Genomic DNA, 26,426 nt, shown 5'->3' with positions numbered 1-26,426 from the left:
TTGAGTAGATACATTCCAGTATCTGGAAATTGTAAACCTGGGAATTTTCTCTGATAAAGGAGGGTTGTATATTTCAGCTCTTCACTGACAACATCGTTAAGGCATTTTATAATTTTTAATTTTTATGTTGTGGAATTTCATGGATCTTAAGACAAACTTCTGTACAAAGTATACTTTTGTACACGAACCAGTAATATGCTTCATTTCTGGACAGCTATGGTCCTGTTTAAATGGATTAAACTGTCTTGGTTTAAAACAAGTTCTATGGGAATTCCGGATCATTTAGGTCCTTCCCTCCCCTCTTTTTGTTCTGTCCTATTGTAGTTATCTCCTGGGGAGCAAAGTTTTCATGGATTAAAACAGCAATTGATTTTTGTTCTTAGCTTTTATTTGAATGTATCCTTTCACCTCAGATATATTATGCATTGCCAAAGAAACTCATAAATCATAGACTAAGCAAAAGTTAAAATTAGATCTGAGTGTGGTGTAATGCCCAAAGGAAACTATTTGAAAAGGTTACAAGCTGTCAAAAAACAATTTGTATGGCTAAAAGCCACACAGTTAGATGCTGTTAATGGAGTATCTGCCATGATTATTTGGGCATGGGTTGCTTATTACGTCTCTGTGGCAACTAATCAGTGTATTTCTTTGGAAGCCAGGGACAGCCGGAATTCGGCACCTCTAATACCAAAGAAGTGTGTGGTCGAATGTGTCGTTCCACATCAAACAAACCGCACCTCTTCTCTCTCCAGATTTTAATAATTCCCCACCCCTCCCAAATTGTCATTGGTGCTGATTGCAAGAATAAAGACTAGTTACTTCAGTGAAAGGATCATAAAGTCAATCATGTGGATAAAATTACTGAGCCATCCAGCCAGCTGGTCTCTATTTGGCTCCACTTTGGTTCATTAGTTTATGGGGTGAATTCACTCCATATTTAAGGAAAGCAAAAACGGCATCAAAACTCGTTTGTAATTAACTGCAGCTTTTTAGAAAGGAATGCATTTGCAAATGAAGAATATGCAATGTCAGATCCTGATTTCTGATTATGTTATGCATCTGTCTAAAATGTAACTCTCTTTTGTGTTTATCTTAACGCTGGGTATAGGTTAGACACTTTTTCAGACCCTTACCACTATTATCCGCATTTTAAGAGTTTCTCTTTGCCAACTTCAAAAACTTTAACATAGCCCATCATTGGTTGGCTGGAGCCCGTGCATCTCCAAACAATGTAAGAGTCATTTGGATGCCTCACCATCTAATCTGGTGCTTGTCTCAATGTATCGTCATGCAGGTGATTAGATGGGCTTGTGCAACTGTAAACTGATGTTGACATGACTATACATCACAAAAACATTGTGGTTTCCATGCTTTATTAGTGGCAACATGGCTAATGTTAATTACTTGGACACTTAATGGACCCAGAAATAACAAATACATGATTCTCTTGATTTGGAAACATTTTACAAAAGGACATAAAAGCAGTCAAGCAACCCTGGAGCTGTGCCTCTACCCCCTCATAAGGACCCAAGTAAGGGCAAAGGACACAAATGCTTTTAAACAAAAGGAACCCAGTAGGACAGAGCACTAATACTTAATGCTAGCTCTCGTAAACACAGAAAGGAAAAATCTGTTAAACGAAGAAGCCAAGTGTCATAAATATGCCTCCCTATGTCAAAGACTGGAATTAGTTCTCACAGAACACAACAGGCGAAGGCAAAACAGAATTTCAGTTGGCTACTTCTGGTGGAAATAATCCACTCCAGAGTAAGTCGAGCCACTGACAAAAACCTTTCTTTGGAAGTGATGGGTACTTGGGATGGGAGCCCTGTGGCTACAGAGTAAGAGCTCAAAATGTGTTTGGAGGGATGTCCAAGTATGCAAATCCCTACCAGATGCCATGAGCCACAAGGGCCACAGGGCTCGCCATGTTTGGACCATAGCTCATCCCCCTCCAAGTCCTGCACCACCTGAACTTGCAAGAAATTACCCACAAATCTAAAGTTAAAGAAAAAGTCAGCGTCATGTAAATGGACCACTAGGAAAAGGAATTTGTTTCAAATGAGGGTGTTTCAAGACCCTCATTTGACATGAGGAGACTGAGGCCCAGAGAAATGAAAATGGTGAAGGAACTTGCTCAAAATTACCTATTTACTTAGTCAGTTGGAGTAATTAGCAGAATATTTTACAAAATGACTTTAATATGTGTTTTAACTAATCCTCCAAAAAAAAAAAAACCACCAAAAACAAATAAACTTATAAGGTAAGTAGAGAAGGTAATAACTTCAAAACATTTCAGGGAAAGGAGGTGAAATCCAGAGAAGTAAAGTAATTTGCCCAAGACCATCTAGCTAGGAAGTCATGAGCCCTTCTACCTAGTTCTTTTTGACTCTATGAACTTTCCATTATTATAAATTGCCTCCAGATTTAAGTTCCTTTTTCTTCCCATGTAGTAGCCAAGCATAATGAAAAGCTAAAGCATGAGGAAAGAAAGAAAGGAACAAAGGAGTAGAATTAGCTTTGTGCCTAATTCCACAGATAATAGCTTTCTCAATCGGAGTAGATGTGCTGAATACCTCCTGAGCACATCGGTGGAGGAGAAAAACCTACAAGTCTGGTAGTAATACTTCATAAATGAGCCGGTCTTTGCATTCTTTGAACCTATTTTTCTTCTCTTAATGTCCCTCAACATTCCCTCCCTCCAAATCCCCTCAAAATTAATACAGGCTCAAATAAAGTAAAAATGAATTGTTGCTTTCAAAAAATGACATAGGGCCCTAAGAAATGTATCCCATCAGAAATGCAATTTTAATGGCCTAAGTTATATAAATGACACAAAATAAAACATTATAATTACCTATTATTTACATGTGTGTTCTAAGAATTACTTAAAATTAATTGGGAGCAGGATTAACAATTTTAATCACTTTATGAAATATTCATGAGAATTCATAAAATCCACAAGGCATTTCTTTAATGAATCAATGGTATTTAATATCTTTTCACAGAATTTAAGGGCAGAAAAACCCAATTTCATAATGCAGTGTAAGGTTCTGAAGTTACTGTCCATCTCGCTGAAGGAATGGCTACCGACACATTGTTCTTAGCTGTCTGGTCCATCCATTGCGACACAAGCAAGGCTTTTCTGCTTTTGATCATGAACCAGATTCTCCCAGCTGAGTCTATTCGATGTGACAAAAACCATAACAAGAATACCTTTGCAGATAGTACTTACAGTTTCTAAAAGATGCATTCTGATGTCAGGGGCAGGATATCACAGCCACTGTGTAGACTGCTCTGAGCGCTAAGTTGAAGGAATACCTAGAACGTTAGGGCAAGATTTGAAATTACTTCTCTCTATAACGGAAGTGAATGAGAGTCAAGATGAGGTGGTTGGGGTTAGTAATCTGCAGGAGGACAACTCACCATATGTATATGGTAGTGCTGAAGTATCTTCTTAAGTCTTTTTATTTTTTTCTTTTAAGATTTTATTTTATTTGAGAGAGAGAGAGAGAGAGAGAGAGAGATTGAGCGAGCATGAGGGGGTCAGGGAAGGACAGAAGGAGAGGGAGAAGCAGACTCCCCATGGTTGAGTAGGGACCACTGCCCGGGGCTCGATCCTAGGACCCTGGGATCATGACCTGAGCCCAAGGCAGATGCTTAGCAGACTGAGCCACCCAGGCGCCCAAAGTATCTCCTTAAGTCTTGACTGTTTGTATTCTCCAGCCACCCCTACACTTTTCCTCTAATTCAGCAGGTGGGCACCAACTATAATGAGGACAAAAGTAAAATAAATGAGATAATTAAATCTTAATACGTGTCAAGGAAATATTACTGACAAAATGGGGGGAGATTATTTTTTACCTTTTCCAGTTCTCTAACCTGGAAACTACATATAAATGTAACCTTGACATTTAACTATAGTTAAATAAGACTTGATGTGTGTTTATAAGTTGAGACTAAAATTTTACAATTAACAAAACAACCTTTATAATATTATGATTATGTGACTATTACTCATTGTAGAACCCAATAGTGTAAGTGAATTCAGAAAAGAAAAACTATAATGAGCCCTATGTCACTAAATCCCTGTGAAGGAAAATAGTCTTAGCCGAATACATGAAGGGATGGTAGATTCTCTGTTAGATATCTTTTGCTTTTTTCATTCCCTTTCATTCATACTAAGTTGCTAGTGTTTCCTTTTGTTTTAGGTCATCAACTAACTTGTATTTTTCATTTTCCTTGAGTATCCTTCTCAATAAATGCTGTTTATGGGAATGCTGTTTACATGGTAAGTTTTCTGGCTTCCTGACTAACTGACAATTTTTTTCCTTTTGTTTTTACACTTGAGTAGAAAATCAGGGCTTCAGAATTATTTCTTCCCAGGCTATTAGAGGAACTGCTCCATTGTTTACAACATTCCATGACAATTCAAACTATCATTCTTTTGTACGAATCATGTGTTTTGTTTTGTTTTGTTTAGTCTCCTTCAGTTCACAGAACTTGTTCTCTTTGTAAAAAATGATTTCCTTTACCCCTTTGCCCCACTCCAACTCTCGATCTCCTGATAGATGGATGCTGGATATCCATATCTTTTAACATTTTACCCAAAATTTCCATCATTTTTTCTTTTTGCTCTTAGTTCTAGGAAATTCTGTCTATTCCATCGTCCTTATCACCAGTTTGGTTACAGCACTCTCCATTATTTAGTTTGTATACTAAAGTTTTCATTTGTCATTCATACTTCTAATATCTCTTTACTGTCTATGATAATGTAGTTTCTTATATTGTTCTTTTCATATTGTGGCCTATTCTAATTTTACGAGTGTATTAACTTCTTTAGTTTCTCTGAGGGAATTAATTAGAATTTTCTAAAAGTATTTTTCTGTTTCTTCCAAGGTCAGATTTTTTGTTTGTTCACTTTCGTCCTTCTCTTTGCTGTCACTGACTTTTTCTCAATGGCCACTGCTCCGTGATTCTCAGTTCATATTTGGGAATGATGGACCAATTTACTTGATAGGGATTAATTGAATTGAACTTACTCTGCAGTTGTAAATGGTAGAGTGTAAACACACATTAGTACCATGATTTGGTTATATTTTCTTTAGTAAAATCCTAGAGGAAATAGAATGGGAGGGCGGAAGATAATAATGGAAGGCAGCACATCCAAAGGAACAAGTATTTCTGACTCCAGTTCTAGGCATCTGTGAAATGCTTGTCCCTTTAGATGTGACTTGAAACTATAGCCAGAACACTGCATATTACAAATGAGGAAACAGGCAGAGGGTTAAGTGACTTGTCAAAAATAGCAATTCTGATTTTCCTTTTGCATCAATAATTATATTTAGAAAGGAAGCACATTATAAATTTCTTTGAAGCCACATTGACTTTGCCTTGCACGTGGATTCATCTTTCTGGAAGGTGATACTGGGGTGACAAAGTACCCTGGGATGAGTGTGGATATGGTTCTTTCTACTAGCTATTGCTGTTTCTCAAATGGTTTTATTCATCTTCTCAGAAGCCAGTCTCAGTTTTTATTCTAATGTTAATCTCTGTCACGTTCTCCATTGTTTTTGTAGGAAAGGCATTTTCAAAATGGAATTCAAGAGACATCCATGTCTCCTATAGACCACACTCGGAAATAGACAGAGGCTGACCAATGACCACCATTTTGCAATTTCTAAAACATAGAAATAAATTACTTATGGCAAGGGGCCAAGTTTTTTTCAAACTTATATTGCATCTTGTTGTGTGATTTTGGGTCTCACCCGTAGAAGTAGGAACCACGCATTTCATTTTAAAATGATGTGAACATTTCTATTATCAAAGATAGCCAAAGGGAGAAAGAGACTCAGGTTTTGCATGTGGTAAGTACAGAGGCTACAGAGGCTATAGACTGGAATCCTGGCTCAGTCATGCATTAACTGATTTATTGTGCATAAATTGCTTAACCATTCCGAGCTTCAATTTCCTTATCTGTAAAATGATTATTTAACAACACTTACCTTATAGGGTTGTTTAAGGATTAGAATATTGGAATTCATTAAATAGTAAACTGTATTCTTCTTAGAATAGTCAGTTGCACAGGCACCAAATGTTTATTGAGTTTATTATAAGATTAGGCCTTAATCCTTTAATTGAAATATATAACCAGCGGAGTTTTAGGAAACTGAATCACTTGGGAAGATAATGCAGCCTATAAAATATATGTGCCATTCTGCAAAGTTTATAAGTTTAATCATGATTCTTATATTGGAGCATGAAGAAAAGACAAATGAAATGCTATGGGTAATGTTTTAGATTCTTACTAATTTAACAGATTGTTAAATGGGATTTTCTTTCTGTCTTGGAGCCTTGGGTGGGACCCAAAAGATGAGGAAATCAGTGATAAGGCTGCCCATTCTAGGGAAAGAGGCTAGACTCATCTGTGCGGGACCAACTTTTCTCTTCTAGTCTGTAGAAGAGAATTCTACTGAGGTTTTTTGTTGTTTGTTTTTGAGAATTCTACAGGTTGAAGGAAGAAGGTGAAGATATAATTTTTAACAAAGCTCTATGATTGTGATGCAATTCATAAAACATACAATTCACCAGTATGAAGTTTATATCATTCCATGGCTTTTAATATATTCAGAATTGTGAAGCCATCACAAGGGTCCATTTAAAAACATTTTCATTACGCTCAAACAAAACTCATCAGCCCCTACCTATCACCCCTAGATCCTCACCTGCCCTTCCCAACCCCCTAATCCTAAGCAACCACTAATCTGTTTTCTGCCTCTATTGATATGCCTATCCTGGACATTTCATATGAACAGAATCATACAATTTGTGGTGTTTTATGAGCAGTTTATTTCACTTAGCATAGGGTTTTAAGTTTCATCCATGTCAGAGCACGTATCAGTACCTCATTTCTTTTTATTGCCTAATACCATTCCATTGTATAGATACATTTTCCTTATCCATTTATTAGTTGATGTGTATTTAAGTTGGGGTTATTTTTGGCTATTATGACTAATGCTGCCATAAACATTTACGTACACATTTGTGTGTGTGTGTGTGTGTGTGTGTGTGTGTGTGTGTGTGCGCACATGTGTTTTCATTTCTCTGAGGTATATACCTAGGAATGGAATTGCTGGTTAGGATGGTAACTCTATGCTTAACCTTTTGAGGATATCCCAGACTGTTTTCTAACGTGGCTGAACCATTTTCCACTCCCCCCAGCAAGGAGTAAGTGTTCCAATTCTTCCATACCCTTGCCAACACTAGTTATTTTCTGCCCTCTTGATGGTAGCCATACTCATAGGTATGAAGTGGTATCTCATTGTGGTTTCGATTTGCATTTCCAAGATGGCTAATGATGTTAAGTGTCTTTACATGTGTTTATCAGCCATGTATATATCTTCTTTGGAGAACTGGCTATTCAAGATCTCTTGTCCATCTTTTAATTGGTTGTCATTCTGTAGTTACAAGAAAGCTTGCAATGTTCCCAGTTTCACCCAGCCATGTGAGACAGATCCAAATGAATGATACACACACACCAAAGTTGTCTGCCAAAAGGAAAAGCTGACATAGCGTTCTCCACCTAGGATCTTGTGATCTTCAGAAAATTCCAGGTCTAGGACTGCTGTTGAGTGGGAGCGGACTCCAGAGAGAGAGCTGTTTTGTGATGGCTTTTAACTTCTAGAGTTTGAGAGGCATTGCAATTTAGTTTTCCTCTGGGCCACCTGGATAGTTGTATTGTTGATAGCCAGAGCCATTTAGAAAGGATGCTCCACATGAGTGCTGCCTGCCAGGGTGCTATGGTCTGAATCTCTATGTTCCCCCCAAATTCATATGTTGAAATCCTAATGCCCAATGTGATAGCTTTAGGAGGTGGGGCCTTTGGGAGGTGACTAGATTATAGGACAGAGTCTTATAAAAAACAATTCTCTTATAAAAGAGGTCCAAGAAAGCTCCCTTTGCCTCTCCACTGTGTGAGGATACAATAAGGCTGGGACCCAGAAGAGAACAGTCACCTAACTTGTACTGAACTTGTACTTCCTAGCATCCAGAGCTGTGAGAAATAAATTCCTGTTGTTTACAAGCCACCTGGTCTATGGCACATTGTTAGAGCAGCCTGAATGGGCTAAGACACAGGGGCACTAGTCCCAGGAACATAGCATCAAGTTAAAAGCTGAGGCAGAATCAGAAGTTATTGGCTTGAGCGTGTGCTACCTATGCAGTGACAAGGCAGTACCCAGGTCCCAGGCTAGGGATCGCCAAAGACACCCCTCCCCCCACTAAAATAGTCCATGAAATCAAATCTGAAGAGAAAGAGCCACATCGCATCAACACCGATCAAGAAAATCTTTGTCCTGATCCCCCTCCTCCGGCCGCTCCCTACTCCAATTTTCCCATTTTTGGTCCTCAAGTTGCAAGTTTTGGTGTGTATTGGGGCAGCAGAGAGAGTTTTGAAATGATTCAAGTTTGATTTAGATTAGATTGGATGTTTTTACACTTGAAAACAATACTGTTCTAATACTCCAAAGTGACCACAAAAGCCACAGGGAACTTTCTGAGATACTTTGCAAGAGAGTGGAAAGAACATCTAAGAGAGGATTTCTTAAAATAGAGAAAAGGAGAGCTAATTCTTGATTGTACCCCATCAAATCTAGCCTGTTCAATACATACACACAGGACACACATATATGTATCTGCATATTCTCACGGTTCTGCATTCTTTCTTGGTGGATAAAATATCTTTAAGCCCTGTGATCTATGTGTCACAGCAATAGTGAAATGGAGTTGTATGGACCCTCCAATCACAGAATGTAGGGCAGTGATGGAGCCAAGGAACAGTGCCCAAGACTATGACTAACAATTCATAACTAGAGTATGCAGCCCTATGGTTTGGAACTCTCCAAGGCTGTTAATATTTTCAGTGACTCTAATAACTGACTGTTCAGGTCACATTATGTGATTGAAGATCTTCATTCTCCTGGGAGATCTCAGCTCTTTTAGTAACAGTCATTTTGGTAAGTGAAAACACTCAGTAAACAAAATGGCTCTTTGAAAGAAGAGGATATGCAGAAATTATTTTTCAAAATCACATATTAAAATAAACAACACGTTAGTTGCAGAAAGCCAACTGTTTAGGTAGCGGACTCTGAGATGCCAGATTGGAGCGACAATACAGGTCAGTCCCTGAGAACCTGAACTCTTGTGTTCTGGTCATGTCAGGCCCAAGATCAAGAGAAAGCTCATGTGCTAAAAAGCTTGGCATAACATCTTAGAGACCCAGAGCACGGAGGCCCTTTACACAAACAGAACAAATCCTTTTCAGTGCTTTTAGACCTTAACAAACATGGGGTGGTGTATAAAACGTCACTCCCCCCCACCACACAGCCAGCCCCCGGCCTGCAAACCCCTGCGCTCTTTTCAGCGTTTCTTAAATGTGCCCCATTGAACAATCTGTATTCATTGTAACAAATACAATCTCATTGAATTAGATTCTGAAGAGACTTTATAGTGAGAAAAAAGAGGACTGATCCTGTATTCTCCTTAGTTTAAACAAGGGACAGAGCCCCAGCAAATGAGAAAGCTTGGGTGAGCTAAGTTCCCTGGAATGGGTAGGGAGGGAAGGAGAAGGGTGAGAATTGGAAGGAATTTGCATTGGGGAAGGAATCCATTTCTAGGTATTTCAGGAATAGAGAAGCGGTGCTGGTTCATGTTCGTGCCTTCATCGTGCGATCGTTAGGTGTCCCTGGGTACATTTTCATTTTCCTATCACCATGTGATACATTTCCTTGTAATTTAAATTTCCTTGGGTGGAAGGTAGGGCTTGGCGTCAGGAGCATCAGCATTATAAAGTGGGAGAGGAAAAACATGCCAGTAGCTATTTGCAGATGTAATAAAGATTTGACTAATCTGCATATTTATGGTTCGTATTAGCTCACTGGCCATCACAGTCTGATAAAACCTGCACTATCGCCCAGCCACATGCAGTTCACGGCCTGGTATCATTGTGATTATCTATGTTCCTCTCATTACTCACCCATTGCTTCGGTTGTATCAGGAGTAAAAAATAATAAGCCGTAAGCTTCCCTGCTGCTTAACCTAACAACAGATCATTCTCCATTCCAAGCCCAATGTCAGTGATACAAAGCAAATGAGGATTGCACAGACTGATTTCTCCTTCCTTCACAAGGCAACTGACCTCTCCCCCTCTCAAGCTGTCTACTCATGCAGATGCTACATTTAAGAACTTGTCCTTGATTTTTAGGAGTTAAAGATCCCTAATAACTTAACAAGCAAAACATTGAGTTACCCTTGTAATGCGTCAGCACACAAATTAGCTAGACAAATAAAAAAGATTTAAAAAATCTTGAAAATAACACTTATCATCAGTCTCCCATTCAGAAATAATGAAGGAAGATGGTTTATACAGATTTAGTAATAAGATATGACATAAATGTAAATATAACATGTTATGAGCTTTCTTCTGGTGAACAATAAGCATTTTGTTCATTCTTCAGAGCCTCTTTGTTTACAATGAGTGTGGTGATGAATCGAAGTTATGACATCAATTAAATCACAAGTTTATATTATTTTCAAACAGACAAAATGCAGATATTTTAAGGCAGGTAGCAAAAATGATGAGTTACTATCTATTCTTGGTCTCTAAATGAGTTATACATATTCAAAAAAAGAACATTAAAGATGCTCCACAAAGCCAGGATCATATATTACTTTTACTCTGAACAAAGATAACATTTGTAGAATCTCATTAGCAATAAATCTTTTAGATTCTTTTCACTTAAAATCTTATGATCCCATTGGGGAGAAGAGATAATCAGTAAATAGAACTCTGATATCTGTCAGGAATTTGCTTGAATTAGAGCTGAACTAACTTGACAGAGAGATTGAGAAAAAAATTACCTTTGGTATTCCAACAAATCTATCTGAATTTTTCTTTAAACCTACCACTAAAATAAAAACAAAAACAAAAAATACATTGTGCATATTTGAACAACCCGGGATGTGTGGTATGTAATTGCCAATGATATAGAGTAAATATCCTTGGGCGAAAGATATTCACAGACTATAGAATAATTTTTGAAAATACTGAACTTTAATATGTTTTTAGAAGTAGTACATAATAAAGTACAGGAGTTTCATATTATGTATTTCTCCTTTTAGTGATTTCAACAGAGAAAAAATTAGATTAAAATTGTTTTATAAATCCTCCCTTTTCTTAACTAACCAGTGGATATATCAGGAATTAAAAAAAAAAAAAGAGAGAGATGGGAGAAAGTTAAAAACATTCTGGAATACTGTATGTAACATACCCAGCAACACATGGTCATCATTGACCTTTTGGAGCATTGCAGTGTCTGGCACTGGATGTGATTTTGTTATGGAGGCCCTAGGGATTGAATACCCATTTCCTAGTGTAGTAGAGTTAGGATCTTTTCACCTTATTTATCTGAAGAAAGGGGTTCCCCAAAAGGGGGACTATACCATGCCAAGGGACCTTTCTTGAGATGAGAGTTGCTTCAGTAAGATCTCTGCAGAACTCTCCTTGCTTTTCCCTTTAAAAGGTGCACTGCCTATGAACTTGGACTGAAGAGTACCACGTTAACACCCTAGGTGCCCTTGGAAGTCATCACAAGATGGTGGAACATGGCAGCCAGGGCGCTAATGGCGGCAACGTCAGAGAGCAATCCTTTCTCTCAAGCCAGTGAGTAACTGGAACCAGGAAAGAACACTTAGAGTAAGTCTACTCAAAATTGAAACCAAAATTTCAGAAACAATAGCAGGAAAAGGGAAATTTTGGTTGGGACTGTATCTAGAACTATAAAAGGAAAAAATAGTGAAAATATTTAAAAATACAATTTACATTACAATAAAAACTGTTCTCTAATTCTTAGAACTAGTGAAGAATTAAACAAATCTTAGATTTTTGAATAATCTTTCCAACATAATTTTAGGATATCAACGTCTTCATATTTGACTTTCAGAGCATGCTGATAGAAAGCATCAATTTCGCAAAGACATTCTATGGCTTTGTTAATTTTCAAACAGGTTTCCTAACCATTTGGTTTTCAAATTGTTCTTTTTTGAATCTCATCTTTTTCATTTTTCCCTTTTTCAATTGCTTGACCTTGATAGATCCACAGTGACTTGAGTAGGTCTCTAATCTCTTTATTTTTTTAAATTTTTTAAAGATTTATTTATTTGTCAGAGAGAGAGAGAGAGAGAACGTGGACAAGCAGGGGAAGTGGCAGGCAGAGGGAGAAGCAGGCTCCCCACTGAGCAAGGAGCCTGATGTGGGGCTTGATCCCAGGACCCTGGGATCATGACCTGAGCTGAAGGCAGACGCTTAACCTACTGAGCCACCAGACATCCCTTTAATATCACTTTAATAAACTGGAGGAGATTATGCTAAGTGAAATAAGTCAAGCAGAGAACATCAATTATCATATGGTTTCACTTATTTGTGGAACATAAAGAATAGCATGGAGGACATTAGGAGAAGGAAAGGAAAAATGAAGGGGGTGGGGAATCAGAGGGGGAGATGAACCATGAGAGACTATGGACTCTCCAAGAAACAAACTGAGGGTTTTAGAGGGGAGGGGGTGGGGGGATGGGTTAACCCCGTGATGGGTATTAAGGAGGGCACATACTGCATGGAGCACTGGGTGTTATACAAAAACAATGAATCATGGATCACTACATCAAAACCTGATGATGTATTATATGGTGACTAACATAACATAATAAAATAAAATAAAATTAAAAAAATAAACTTTATGAAATCCTGCAATTTGATGATTTTCAATTTAACTTTTAAATTTGCATTCTATTTGCATAGGAAGTTGTAGATATTAGATTCTTAACAGGATTATAACTGATCAAGATGTTAATTCTCTGGATTAAAATAGGTGCTATATTAATGGCAGAGGGGACTTTGAGTGGAACTAATCTTACCAAATGGTCAGTTCACTACTGAAAATTTTTGTGCTATGACAATTTTTGATATCCCATAATTTATTTTTTTCTAACAATTTATTTATTTATTTGAGAGAGAGAGAGTGCAGGGGAAGGGTCAAGGGGAGAGTGACATAGAAACTCAGGCAGACTCCTTGCTGAGTGTGGCCCAACACAGGGCTCGGGGAGGGGCTCAATCTCACCACCCTGAGATCAGACTTGAGCTGAAACCAAGAGTCGGATGCTTAACCAACTGAGCCACCCAGGCACCCCCCGTGGACAATTTCTTAACTGATGAGAATCATGAAATGATTATTCAGATGAGGAATCAGACACCTGTGTCCACTGGACAATCTGCTAGAGATCCAGAGAAAGCAATATAGTGTTAATAATAGTGAAATAGCTAATTTTTTTGAAGTTGAATTATGCTATAAGCACTTAACATGTATGGATTTATGCTTCAGAATTCCTACTGCCATCTGTAAGAAGGAGGGGAAATTTGATTTCAGTTTATCTACTTTATACTTAAATCTGTTAGATTCCTTGACTGCAGATTCATTGTTCTCTCCATCCATTATGCAGGAATATATTGATGCTTGCTGTCTGTCAGACACTGTGCTAGGCTCTGGAAATGCAAAGATGGATCATGTGTCTCTTTCCACAAGTAGCTCAGGATCTCCTAGTAGGAGAAATACCTGAATAGTCAAGTACAGAAGAGTGTAATTAAAAAAAAATGACTAATGGTTGTAATACATTTATGATATGTTAGCACTAGACACTTTACTTAGATAATTTCACTGAATCCTAACAACCTAGACTCACACCCAGGTCTTCCTGAAGCCAAAGCTGTGTTCTTTACCTCTGTATCCCACTGCTTCTTCCCAGAAAGTGCAAAGCAAAAGTTTATGCCCAGGTGCTGTCAGAACATCCAAGAGGGGCCCTTCGCCTCATTTGGGGGTGCTTAGGAAAGCTTTCTTGGGGGTGTTGCTGTGTGAACTAGAATGCTGGAAGACAAGCCCGCCGTGCCTTGCAAGACAGAACAAAATGGAGATGCAGTGAAGGGATGGGCTGGGTTCTGGAAATTACTCTTTGTTTTCTTCAGTATTATAAGCACAGTTATAGTGTAGACCATTTTACACTACATTACCTAGAATATAACAATGCAATTTCATTTACAGTCGTGCTTAGTGTTCCTGACTAACACGAGAAAATTCCAAATAAAATCTTATGTCTAATCATTGTCCCCATTTTTGTGTAAAAGATTTCAAAAAGCTCACAGCCTCAGGCAGTGTACTTAAGAGGGATTGTTACTCAACTGATCAACGCAGCTTCTGATTCCTTCGACAACGTGTATTTATGCAGAAATGTCACATGGGATTTTGCATTTATATAATGCTTTTTAGGGCAATGAAAACCCAATAAAATCAGTCGGCTTATTTAATGTTCAAAGTGTTTAATAAGCTTTTTTTTTGAATGAACCGTTTAAATGAGTTTTTTTTCTTTTTTCATTAATTAACTCACCAGTGCACCAAATACGTATCAGATAAATGAGTTGATAGGGTCCCCAGTTTAGTTGAAGATGCAATACGGAAGCACTAATTAGGCAGGCAAGGGCTCCAGATAATTAAATAGTGATTAATAGATTTTTGTGCTACCAAAATTAAAAGTAACTAATTGGTTGAAAAAATATTTAAAATTGTGTGCTCAGTACTTACACATTGAATGCGATTCTGAGGGATACTAAGATTTTGTTGGTTTTGTTAAGAGTGAAGGTTTTAATTTTTTACTAGTTTTTTCTCCTTCTCATATCTTGTGTCAAAGTGTTCCCGTGTTAATAGTAGAATATAATGGAAGTTTATGCAATTAAATACAGCAAGAGAGTTTATAGACCATTTATCATTGGATATGGGTCATATACTGTGAATTTCAGAAAATAAAAGGGAATTCCATTTGTAGCCCACTCTTGCCTGAAGCTCACCTAATGAAATCTTTCTCACTCATAGAATTAACAGTGTATCCAGCTGAAAAGTATTTAACATTCTCCATGCATACTAAGCATGCAAAAGTAGAATAAAACCTTGCATACTTACAGGGGATTTTTGTTGCTTTTTCTTCAGCCCAAATTAGGCAGCTCTTGTTCATTTAGTGCATTTGAAAGGAGCTGAACTTTTAAAATTCTGAACTGTCAGTCCCCATCATTTCGTTTGACAGCTGACACTTTCAGAGTGAAGAACACACAAATCATGTGAGTAGAGTGAAATGCTGCTAATAAATGCTATTGTTTTTCCTGATGGAAAAGGAGCACCTTAAACAACTATTTGCAGATCCAACGGGTTTGTTATGATGCAAAATACATGTTTGACTGTCACCATTTTTGTTTACTACCTGCAGAGCATAAAATTGCTGATAAAAAAATTGAAGAAACATAAGGCCAGATTCATTAAGAAAAGAACCATGCTTTTCTCCCCTCCATCCACCTTTACACCCCACTCTCCCATTTTAATGTGATAAACATCGAGTCTTCCTTCATTAAGGCATGAAACTAATACACAATGTGTGGTTCTTGAGATTAATTACAAGATTTCTCTATTTATGGAAAATAAGAACTCTGAAATTTTGTTTGACTCTACTCTGCTTGCTGAATTGGGGAACTTGTGACAACTGGCTCTGCCATTTTGGAAATTTATGGTCGAGGGTCCATGATAAGTTTCAGAGGTTTTATAGTTTTATTTTCTGTCATTAAACCTGTGAGGCCAAAGTGTTTGTGGGTAAACTTGAAGGAGCCACCTTCCGGATACAGAGAATCTCTGTAGATCTTTCAGAGCTATTGACCTAATGAAACTATATAGAACGACACATTATATTTTATTGAAACCTTGTTAACATTAGTTAATATCCTTCCAGGAAGAAGATCGTTCCGATGTTGTTTAGTATGTCATCTTTCCCCTACCATAGGGAAAGATGGAAGAATGGCTTGAGAAAAACTGTGTTTGGTCTACCTCATGGTATATTATCACTCAAACACTTATACTGCCCAAATATTTTATAAATATTGCTATCAAACTTAATGAATATCTTTGACTATCTTAGTAACCTCAGTTAAGACGTCTAAAAGATTGAAATTTAGGTCTGACCCAAGTAATGAACTAGAAAGTTTATATAGTATGGGATGTGATGGTTAATTTTATGTCTCAATTTGACTGGGGTACCCAGGTATTTGGTCCAACATCATTCTGAGTGTATCTCTGAGAATGCTTCTGGATGAGATTAACATTTGAATCAGTAGATGGAGTATAAAGCACATTATCCTGCCTATCATGGATGGGCCTCATCTAATCAGTTGAAGGCCTGGCTAGAGCAAGAAATCTGGCTTCCTTTAAGTAAGAGGGAACTCCTCCTGCCTGACTGTTTGAGCTAGGACATTGGTCTTTTTCTACCTTTGCACTCGAATTTAAACATCAGCTCTTTTTGTGTCTTGAGGCTGCAGGCTTTTGGACTAGATACTATACCATCAGCTTTCTTGGTTCTCAGGTCTTTGAACTCCAGCGGGAACTACACCATTGGCTCTCCTGCTCTTTGGCTTCTAACTACAGATCTTGGGACTTCTCAGTCTCCATAATCGCATGAGTCAATTCCTTATAATAAATCTCCTTCTATATACGTACATCCTGTTGGTTCTGTTTCTCTGGAGAACTATGATTAATTCATGGGGTCAAAATTCTGAAAAAAAATAGAGTAGTGCGAAAAGTTCAGAAGTGGCTCATATTTTTTTTTTCTTTTTACATCATGACTTTGAGTTTTCAATGCAAATAATAGGAAAAGGAAATTATTTTCAATATTGTTTCTTACTGATTAACTGACAGAGATAACTCACTTAACTGTCTAGACAGGAAACATACACGCATATATAGGAAAACATTAAAAAGCTCATTACCACATGGCCTTGAACAACGTTAACATCTTATGCACATATTTATGTCATGTGTATACAAAGTACAGTTGATTGGGTAAGTGTTCAATGGGGAATCCAGGAAATTAGTCATACTGGTATCCTACATATAATTTTCTAATGCCTCAGTGTATCTCTAAACCAGGAAATGCTTTGGAGTTTGACGGAAAAGTGACCTTTACATTCAAGGGAATGTATGTACAAATATTAAGTACGTGATCTCCATGGTTTTCATAGGAATGCATGGAGAGTGTTGGAGCCCCACTGGGAAATGGAAAGCTCCTCTTGAAAAAGCCACTGCTCTGCTTTCTAGTTTCACTGCTCTGACCTCTCCTCCAGGTTTCCCGTAAAGTGTGTTAAACTTTGAGTCACCATCTCTACTGTTTGCTTACTCACCTTCTCAAAACCAACAGATCAGAAGTCAACAGGCACTTTTTAAAATTCATAACTGTCATAGGATGTATGATTCCCAAGACGGCTGAGGCAAATAACCAGTCTTACAGATGGATAATATCCAGAATGTTATGCCGTGGCTAAGATTTTACCGGAGTTGCCCCTTATGCCCACAAATAGGCAGTTTGCTTGGTTTGTCATTCCCTTCTGAAGGCACTTAGGAGGGGCGGAAGCCTAGAGTGAGCAGTTAAGTTCCACCATGTGAGAGCACAAGTGAATTAAAGTTCCAGTAACTCAAGTCTCAGAGGCAATTACAAAGGTTTTCAGTAGTTAAACCAAGGTAACTTGCAAAGAGCCCAATTCCATTGCTGACTTGATCTTTAAATCAATATGTTTCCATGGACATTATATATGATAGCATATGTAGGCTGGGAAACAAGAAACTGAGGCCTTGGAACAGATTTAAAGGGGAGAAAGGGAGTCTTTGTATGAGGCTGGATTTTCAAGTATTATCTAGGGCAAAAGTTTTTTAAAATCTTAAATTACCTGTCACTCTCTGGCAGAGAACAGTTCTAGAGACTCCAGTTGGCTCTTATGTAGTCACGCCACATAATGTCAGAGACCCCTGAAAGGGTACTTTGAAAGATATATTGCAAATTGTTATGCAATTCCCTACTCCTCTGGCCAGGAGAATTAGGAATTTGGGAGTTTTTTTATGGGGGGTAGGGGAAAGAGAGGGTAAAGAATTGACATGGAAATTTATTTTTAAGGACACTAAAACCTGGGCAGTTTTTACTGCATAGCCACAGGATACTGGCTAAAATAATTTGAAAGAAGGCAGTGGAGGGACTGAACTAATGGCTACAGAGAATAGGTTCTGGAAAAACCCTTTCAATACAATTTAAATGGAGGAGGAGGTCACTGGTCTCAGATTCTTTCTAATTTCATCGGAAGGCCTGAGAAGCAAGGAGGTCAGATACAGCCGTTGCTAAATGGCCAGTGTAGTTGTGTGACTATTACATGCATGGTGCACAAAGAAAAACCAGTTAGTGGTGTCCTCTGAGCCCTGACTGGGACAGCATGCCCATTTTATGGATGGCAGTTGAGTCAATGTCTTTGTAAGTGTTTCATGTGCTTAAAAGCTTGGGCTTTGGAGTGAGATATGCTTTAGTTCAAATCCCAGCTCCACAGTAATTAGCAGGGTGCCCTGAAAAATTGACTAAATCTCTTTAGGTTCCATTTCTTCAGTTGCTAAATGAGTTTCATAATAGTTATCCACCTCATACTGAATGACATTCTAAGTGGAACATGCTTAGCAGAGGTCCTGGCATTTAGCAGGTGCACAGTGCAGTTTAGCTAATTAGTTAAGAAATGGAACCTGATATCATCAGGGTAAACATAATACAAAGTATTTAGAATAAGGCAGTCCTGAAAATCAGAATTGGCTTCATGCAACTGAAACACTCTACTGCTAGTACATTGAGTTTAAAATAATAAGTTTCATCTTTATTTTTATCAACAGTGAAAACACTGCAGGGGGGCCACATTTTAAATGCTTTCTAACAGGGGCAGCTGAAATGTTGTTATTAAAAATGGACAAATGTAAACTATTGAGTCTTCTTGGACAAGAGTGATTCACTGAGTGTTCCTCTAATATGAACATATATTACAATCTTCATAAACTTAAGTGGAATTGATAATAATACTTGAAAATAAGATGTCATGAAGACTCATTCTCCAGTGACTTTAGGTGGTGTGAATGAACCTTTTGTCAGTGAAAGAACAATAAGGGTGTTATATCTCTCTTCCATTCACAAAGCCTAAGGGGGGAGAATACCTAAATATCAGAAACATACGGTTTTAAAATTCTGTGTCTGAGCCTGCAACATTGATGGAGTTTTATGTAAAGAGATAAAAATCTTGTGAGGACTGTCACAAGCTCTTTGGGTGAACAGAACCACTGTTGAGAAACCACTGTTGATATTCTTAAATGGGTTGCAGTGAGAACCACCTGTAAGCTAGACAGGTTTGGGAATGGTGAAAATTATCAAGGGATCTAGGTCAAAATAATGTAAATAAGATGGGTGAAGAGAGGTTGATTAGTATCAGTGAGTCACAGGGTGACAAAAACCTCAAGGACGAAGAATGCAGAAACAGGTGTGACTTCTTTCAGAAGCGTGGCAGGGGTATGTTTCTGAGGGATGAGAATATCATTCAGTGGCAGTCTGGAAAATTGGGATTCCTAAATCCATTCACTTTTCGTATTACTTACCCTAATTATGCTAGGCATAAAGTGGTTCGGAGACTCCACAGTTTCAGAAAACATATACAGGAAGTCTTGATCCGCAAAAAACCTTCATGAGCTATGTTGTTCTAGGTGAACTTGATGAGGCATAGTGAAAATAAATGTGACTAGAGATCCAGTGAATTAAATTGAATCTCTTCTGAGCATTTGATTCACAAAGATTCTGGTCTCATTCTTGGCAGGCTCACATTAATAAATTTTCTAGAAATTTATTAAATGGTCAAAGCATCATGGCTGTTTATATGGTGGTGGTGGTGGGGTGTGAGCTGAGAAAATTCCTAACCAAAGAGTTTTACAGTAGAGAAGAGAAATGCAAGTTAACAACCTTAAAACAAAACAAAACAAAAATACTGTGCTAGCTGGGTGGAGAGGGACGGGTCAAGCTCATGTAAGCAATGGCCTGGTTCTGCCATTATTAGCTGGATAACATCAGGCAAGTTCTTTTACTTCTTGAAACCTCAGGGTCCTCCTTGGTACAGGAGCACCTATAACATGTCTAAAGCACTTATCATAATGCCTAGCATATATGGAGTATTCAAACACGGTAGCTATCATTAATCATTATAAGCTATGTGCTATGATTAGGGACATTATGGAAGACTTGATGGCACGTTGCTTGATCTGATCTTGAAAGACTGAGATTCCAACCTTGGGAAGTAGAGTGGTATAGTTAATTAAAACGGAGTGAAACAAATGAAAAAAAAAATCTTGGACTTTGATGTTAAAAAACTTGGTTCATTTTCTTATTTTCTGGTCAATTTTTATTGGCTTTCTATTATTTGCCAGGCACTGGGTATGCCACTTAACCTGCGTGAGCCTCAGTCTCTGGATCAGAAAGTTGAAGTGAAGAGCATATCTATTTCTCATGGATGCTGCTGTGAGGAAAAAAATGTAACAATGTTTGAAGAAAGCACTGTTGTGATCTGAAAATTGTTATTGCTATTGCAGTTATTACTTCAAATGGACAGAAAGGATAGGAAAGGGCTGAGAGGCTAGCCTGAATTAAAGACATGAAGTATAATGGCACACAGAATGTTCCAGAAATGGCCAAAAGGCAGCTATGACAGGAATGTACAGGTATAGAAGGAAGTACTTTGATGGAGTACTCTATGGAGGTCCTGAACGCTGGGCTCAGGGTTTGGGCTTTATTTTGTGCCCCACAGAGAATCAGTGAATGTTTCGAAAGAGTATTACATGTTCTGGAAAGATCATCCTATACCCTACATTACAATGGTCTGGGAAAGTGCCCATTGGTTACATTATTAGTGAAATCATAAAATAGTTTTATCCTTAAGCACCAGTCACCATCTTTTTTCCCCCTCTCTTTTCCTGGCTCTGGTCTATGTCATTCTTTGACTATCCTTCGATAATTCTCAGCCTGAGGTGTCCATAATAATCTTCTCTGGAAATTCAGATATATATTAATGTCAAAGCTTTGCTCTAGACTATTGAATTAGCATCTGGATGGTAAGGCCCAGGCTATGAAAATTCACTACAGGTGATTCTGATGTCCAGACAGGATTGAAAGCTTCCTCTTGGACTTTTTCTCTACTCAGTAGCTCCTTAGGATTTAGTGAGGAGGGTCTTGAAGTTGCAAGAAATATCCATATATTATGGTGGTCTATGGTTAAGATTTCAGTGGAAATAAGAAAGAGAGGAATCTTGCCGCTTGGTCACAGCTCAGGGAAACCAACAGCAGGGCAGTATGAGACAAAGAGAAACCACAGCATGTGTGGGTGCCCAAGTGACTGGAACGCAGTTCAGAGGTAGGAAGGTGACTGGGGATTCAGCTATGGAGCTGAAGAATTAGCAGGGAGCTGTCCAAGGATTTTTTCTCAGGTTGTACTGTGAATATGACTCAGCTACTCTCCCAGGCACTGCTCTTTCTCTGTGTGAATTTTAACCCCAGCTTTTACTATAATTCACTGACCCTGTTCTACATCCTCAATGGAATTTCCAGAGAGAGACAATTGGATTGGTCCGGTTACTCCTGTTGGCTCATCTACCTTTGGTCAGGTGCTTTCTCTTTGGTCAAACCAATCATGATTGGGTGGCAGGCTCTCATAGCATGGGATGTGTGGAAGAATTCCTGCAGAAGGGGCCTGAGCTTCCCAGGAGGGGGCTGTTGAGTACCATTATTTAGAGCTCACCTTTAGTGAGTACCTGTGGCACAAGTCTAAGCATTCTGCATGTGTACTGACTAACTTAATTTTCATGATGTACATAATTTGCATTTTAAATTTACTTAACAAATACAAAAACTTTATAGGAATGTACATTTATATAAACATTTATAAATATTTGTAGCAAATAATTGTGCCAGACACTGTCCTAAGCACTTTATAATTATTGACTCATTTAATGAGAACTTACGAGGTAGTCACTATTATCTTCTCATTTTACAGTCTGAGACAGAGTCATAGACTTAACACCTTTTCAGAGGTCCTATGGCAAAGAGTGGCAACATTGAGAGTTGAACCCAGGTATTCTGTGTGCATGTTTACCTGTTGTGCCTCTTTTGGAATCTGTTTCTTTACACAGTCAGATAATCCAAAGCACTAAAAGTATGTTTGACCTATTGTACATCCCAGGCTGATCTATAGAGTGGTGTGAGCAGTGTGAGGATGGACAGGTAGGTTGGTATCTACTTCTCAGTGATTCTGGTCTTCTAAGTCTGTATCTGGTGCTCTCCTCCACCATACCCTTTTCCCTTTAAAATCCTATGTATCTGGCATGAGGTACTCAATAAATATCAATTAAAGAAATGTGGTATGAGTAAATGAATAAACGAATGAATGAATAAATATATAAGGGAGTGAGATTTTACAAAAATGAAGAATAATTGTTGGAGTTTGAAGGAAAATGGAAATAATCTTTGGCTGAGTGGAAAATCATGTGGGTAAGGATCCTAGGGTTAAGAAAGAATATGGACTTTGCCTCCTATCTCAGGAAACTCCAATGAGACCCAAGAAAGTGTTTTAAAGATTTTGCTCCTGATCTTCTTAATTTGTAGGATTCGACTAACTTGACACCCCAGAATTTAGGAAATTGTTGCTGCTTTTCCAGTGAAACTGTGATGAGACTCAGTCATCATTTAGTATTTTGTTGTGAGTCTTGAGCCATAGAAAAAAAAGAACAAAAGGAGAAAAAGTAAAAATTTATCAACTTTGCAGCAGTAGGCATATTGGCATTTGATGGGATTTTTATTTCATGCATTTCTTTCAGGGAAAAAAGTAATGACCAAAAAGAAAATTCAGAGACTCTTTTGCAACACGTTCTTCAAAAATATATTATGAAGAAAATGTATTTTTAGTTATCCAGCAAGGCAAGGATAAAGTTATCAGTAGAAATGGGATGCACACACTAAAGAGGGAAACCAAGAACAGTGACAGCCCAGTTCTATGACCTCACTGTGGAGGGAGCAGCAGAAGGAGGAGGGAGAGTACCAGCTGCAGACATGCAACCAACAAGCACAGGGACTAAGTGGAAGCTTGATGCCAAATTAAACCTGTGTATGAACTTTGTTTCCTTGCAGTGAAGGGGAGACACCACCATTCAAACAGATAAGCTACATAAGGCAGGCTATGTACTAAATGGAATCAGGGTTTCCCATCAGAAAAAGCTTTTGTGTCTTTTCCTATTGAGAACTTGGTTGAGACTAGCTCTGTTACACTAAGTACATTGGTTCTAATCTGTTAGAGAGGGAGAGCCTAAGAAATGGTCACACAAAATATTCTGACAACATCACATGATGCTTGAAGATTATGCCTTCATTTTAAATGAGTGAAAGAGGACATTTCACCATTCAAGAGCTGCTTCTGGTGGTTCTACATTTCTGGTGCCATCTTATGAGTACAATATGTAGGGTACTAAGATGCTCATGGAACAGGCTTATGCTATAGAATGCCCGATATCGTTTATATTCTTATTCTCTTTCAATAAATTAAGTTTTACTTTTAATTCTGTGAAACTGTGTCATTTCAACTTATTTACACACATTTCTTGCAAGGAAATCAATTCATTCTGGATATCCTTTTACTGTTGTACAAAACCCCTCCCCAGTGCTTTTCCTCTTTCAATTTCCTTTCTTTTCCCCAACCCACTACCCAACTGTGGCCAAGATGTAGACTATAACAAAATGGAAATATGCAATGAATCTGCTTTGTAACTGAAATGCTAAAGAGATGCATGTACTGATAACTTTTTTTAGTAAGATGGTAATAATAAAATGCACTTTGAGTATAGGAAAAGACTGGAGGAATAGAAATTTATTGGAATTTCTTAAAATCTACCTTTAAAAATTTTCTATTTTCTCTTATTTCAATAGATTGACTTATTCATGTTAGATTTTATAAAGATACCATGCTCATTATTTATATCATTCTTATAGTTTTCCATACCAGGGGAGGAACACTAGTTGTTTGATTTTTTAAAGGTTTTATTTATTTATTTGAGAGAGAGATACAAAGAGCATGAGCAGAAGAAGGCACAGAGGGAGAGGGTTAGCAGACTCCCCACTGAGTGCGGAGCCAATGCGGGGCTCCATCCCAGGACCCTGGGATCATGACCTGAACCGGAGTCAGAGGCCCAACTGATTGAGCCATCCAGATGCCCTGAGGAGAGGAATACTAGTTTTTCTCACCATTTTAAACCTGGGGAGTAGAAGGAGAAAGAACTAAAATGATATGCTTAAGTTATGAGGCAAAAAAAAAAAAAAAAAGAAAGATTATTTTGGTCAACTTAGTACAAAGTGATTGTCATAGACCAGTTTCTCTCCATCCCCATTTTCTGATAAATTTATTAATTGAAAACTATTACCTATAGGTAGATACAGAATGAAAATGATTTCCTTGGTGATGATCTATCAATCATTTTGTAAGATGAAGCTAGTTTCACTTTTCAGTAGTCATCTTTAGATTATCACTGAGGTGGGTAGATGTGGTGCCTGCAAGTTAAGTCCCCAAATCTAGAGGTGATGTTAATGGAAGGTGGCATGAGGACGATATATGGGTGAGTTTCAGCTATAGCAGGAGTTCTGACTCTCTTACTTTTGGAAATGTGGTGAACTTCAGAGAGCACTACTTGCTAGTAGTGCTTTGCATATGGGACATTAGTTGAGCAGGCTTACTTAGATCCTCTGGGTAGATTTCAACATGTATTGATTTGGTAAAGTGTCCCTCATCATATATTTTATGTACTTGGGCCTGTGATTTTGGCTGAGTGTAATCATAGAATTATACAAATAGAAAATGTCTTGTGACTCAGCCAAATAACCCAGTCAGGTTAATAAAGAAGAATACAATGTTGGAAGAGAACTTACATTAATGAGTTTTGCTTTTAAATTCTCAATAGAGAGTCTAACAGTAAAACCCAATCAAACCAACCAACAAACCAAACAATAGCAACAGCCCCAACAACATAAAACCACCCCCCCAAAAAACCCCTAAACAAACAAAAAACCCAGACAGTCTTCTAGGGAAGGAGGAGGGGAGGGGCAGTGGGAGAAGAAGAGAGAGAGAGAATATTAAGCAGGCTTCACCCCCAGCACAGAGCCTGACGTGGGGCTTGATCTCACAACCCTGAGATCATTACCTGAGCTGAAACTGAGTTGGATGCTTTCCTGACTGAGCCACCCAGGTGCCCCTCCCAGGCAGTCTTTTGACTGTTATTGGAAACCAAATGAAATGTCAAACTTTAGAACAGTAGGATAATTTTATGAAGCTAGAAAAATTCCTAAGGTTTGTCATTGACATGGCTTTTGTTGTTGTTGTTGTTTATTTGTTTGAAAAGATGAGTGTGTATGTGTGTAGAAAATGTGTTGGGGTAAGTTAACTATTTTTGAGCTCTTGGTTCTCCTAAAATTCATGTTTATTATTGACAGGGTCAAAAGAAAATATAAGATGGATTTTTCTGCCCCATCTGGCAGCTTCAGTTCATCAGAAATGAGTGCTAAACACAGCTGTGAAGACAGAAGGCTGAGGAGCAGCATTCTGTTAATGACTTGGGACAACTCTGAACCACTGTTCATAATGACTCCATTGAATGGGGCAGCAGAAGTCCTATGGTGTTTGGCATGGGAACAGCCGTAGCCCTCAAGGATTTCTGAATTTTTTTTACTAATTTTAAAAAGATTTTATTTATTTATTTGACAGAGAGAAAGAGAGAGCACAAGCAGGGGGAATGGCAGAGGGAGAGGGAGAAGCAGACTCCCCGCTGAGCAAGGAGCCTGACACAGGCGGGGCTCAATCTCAGGACCCTGAGATCATGATGTGAGCTAAAGGCAGATGCTTAACCAACTGAGCCACCCAGGCACCCCGGATTTCTGTGTTTTAAATGAACAAACAAAATGATTCGTGAGGTGTGACAAAATAAAGGGAAAAATATTAACCTTCTTTGGGCTGGAGAGAGAGGAAAGAGTTAACTACCAATGGGAAATTTCCAAAGCCAAAGGTGCCTTAAGTCCTACATTGCTTTTTCTTTCTTCCTCTTGATTATTATATTTAGCAAAGTTCTCTGTTTCTCACCTTTACTAAATATGGCATTTAGAATGACTAGCCCATTTGATGTTCCATGAATTAAAACTTCTAAGTTGTTAGGAGATAATTTTGTCTCTCTTATTTAACATCGTGAAAAATGATTGTTTTGAAGGTCTGAGAAAAAAAAATTATGTTACAAAAATGGGGTCTCTGTACCTCACTTCACTTCCTCTTTGGATTGCCTGCTTTTCTTTTTCCCTTCCACCCTCCCTCTCTTCTTTGCTTCTTCCTTTCCTTTCTAGCTTCCTTCTTTCTGTCGTCTTATCCCAAAATG

The sequence above is a fragment of the Zalophus californianus genome, chromosome 6, assembly GCF_009762305.2.
Source record: "Zalophus californianus isolate mZalCal1 chromosome 6, mZalCal1.pri.v2, whole genome shotgun sequence".
NCBI lineage: Eukaryota > Metazoa > Chordata > Mammalia > Carnivora > Otariidae > Zalophus > Zalophus californianus.
This window is presented reverse-complemented; position numbering follows the sequence as displayed.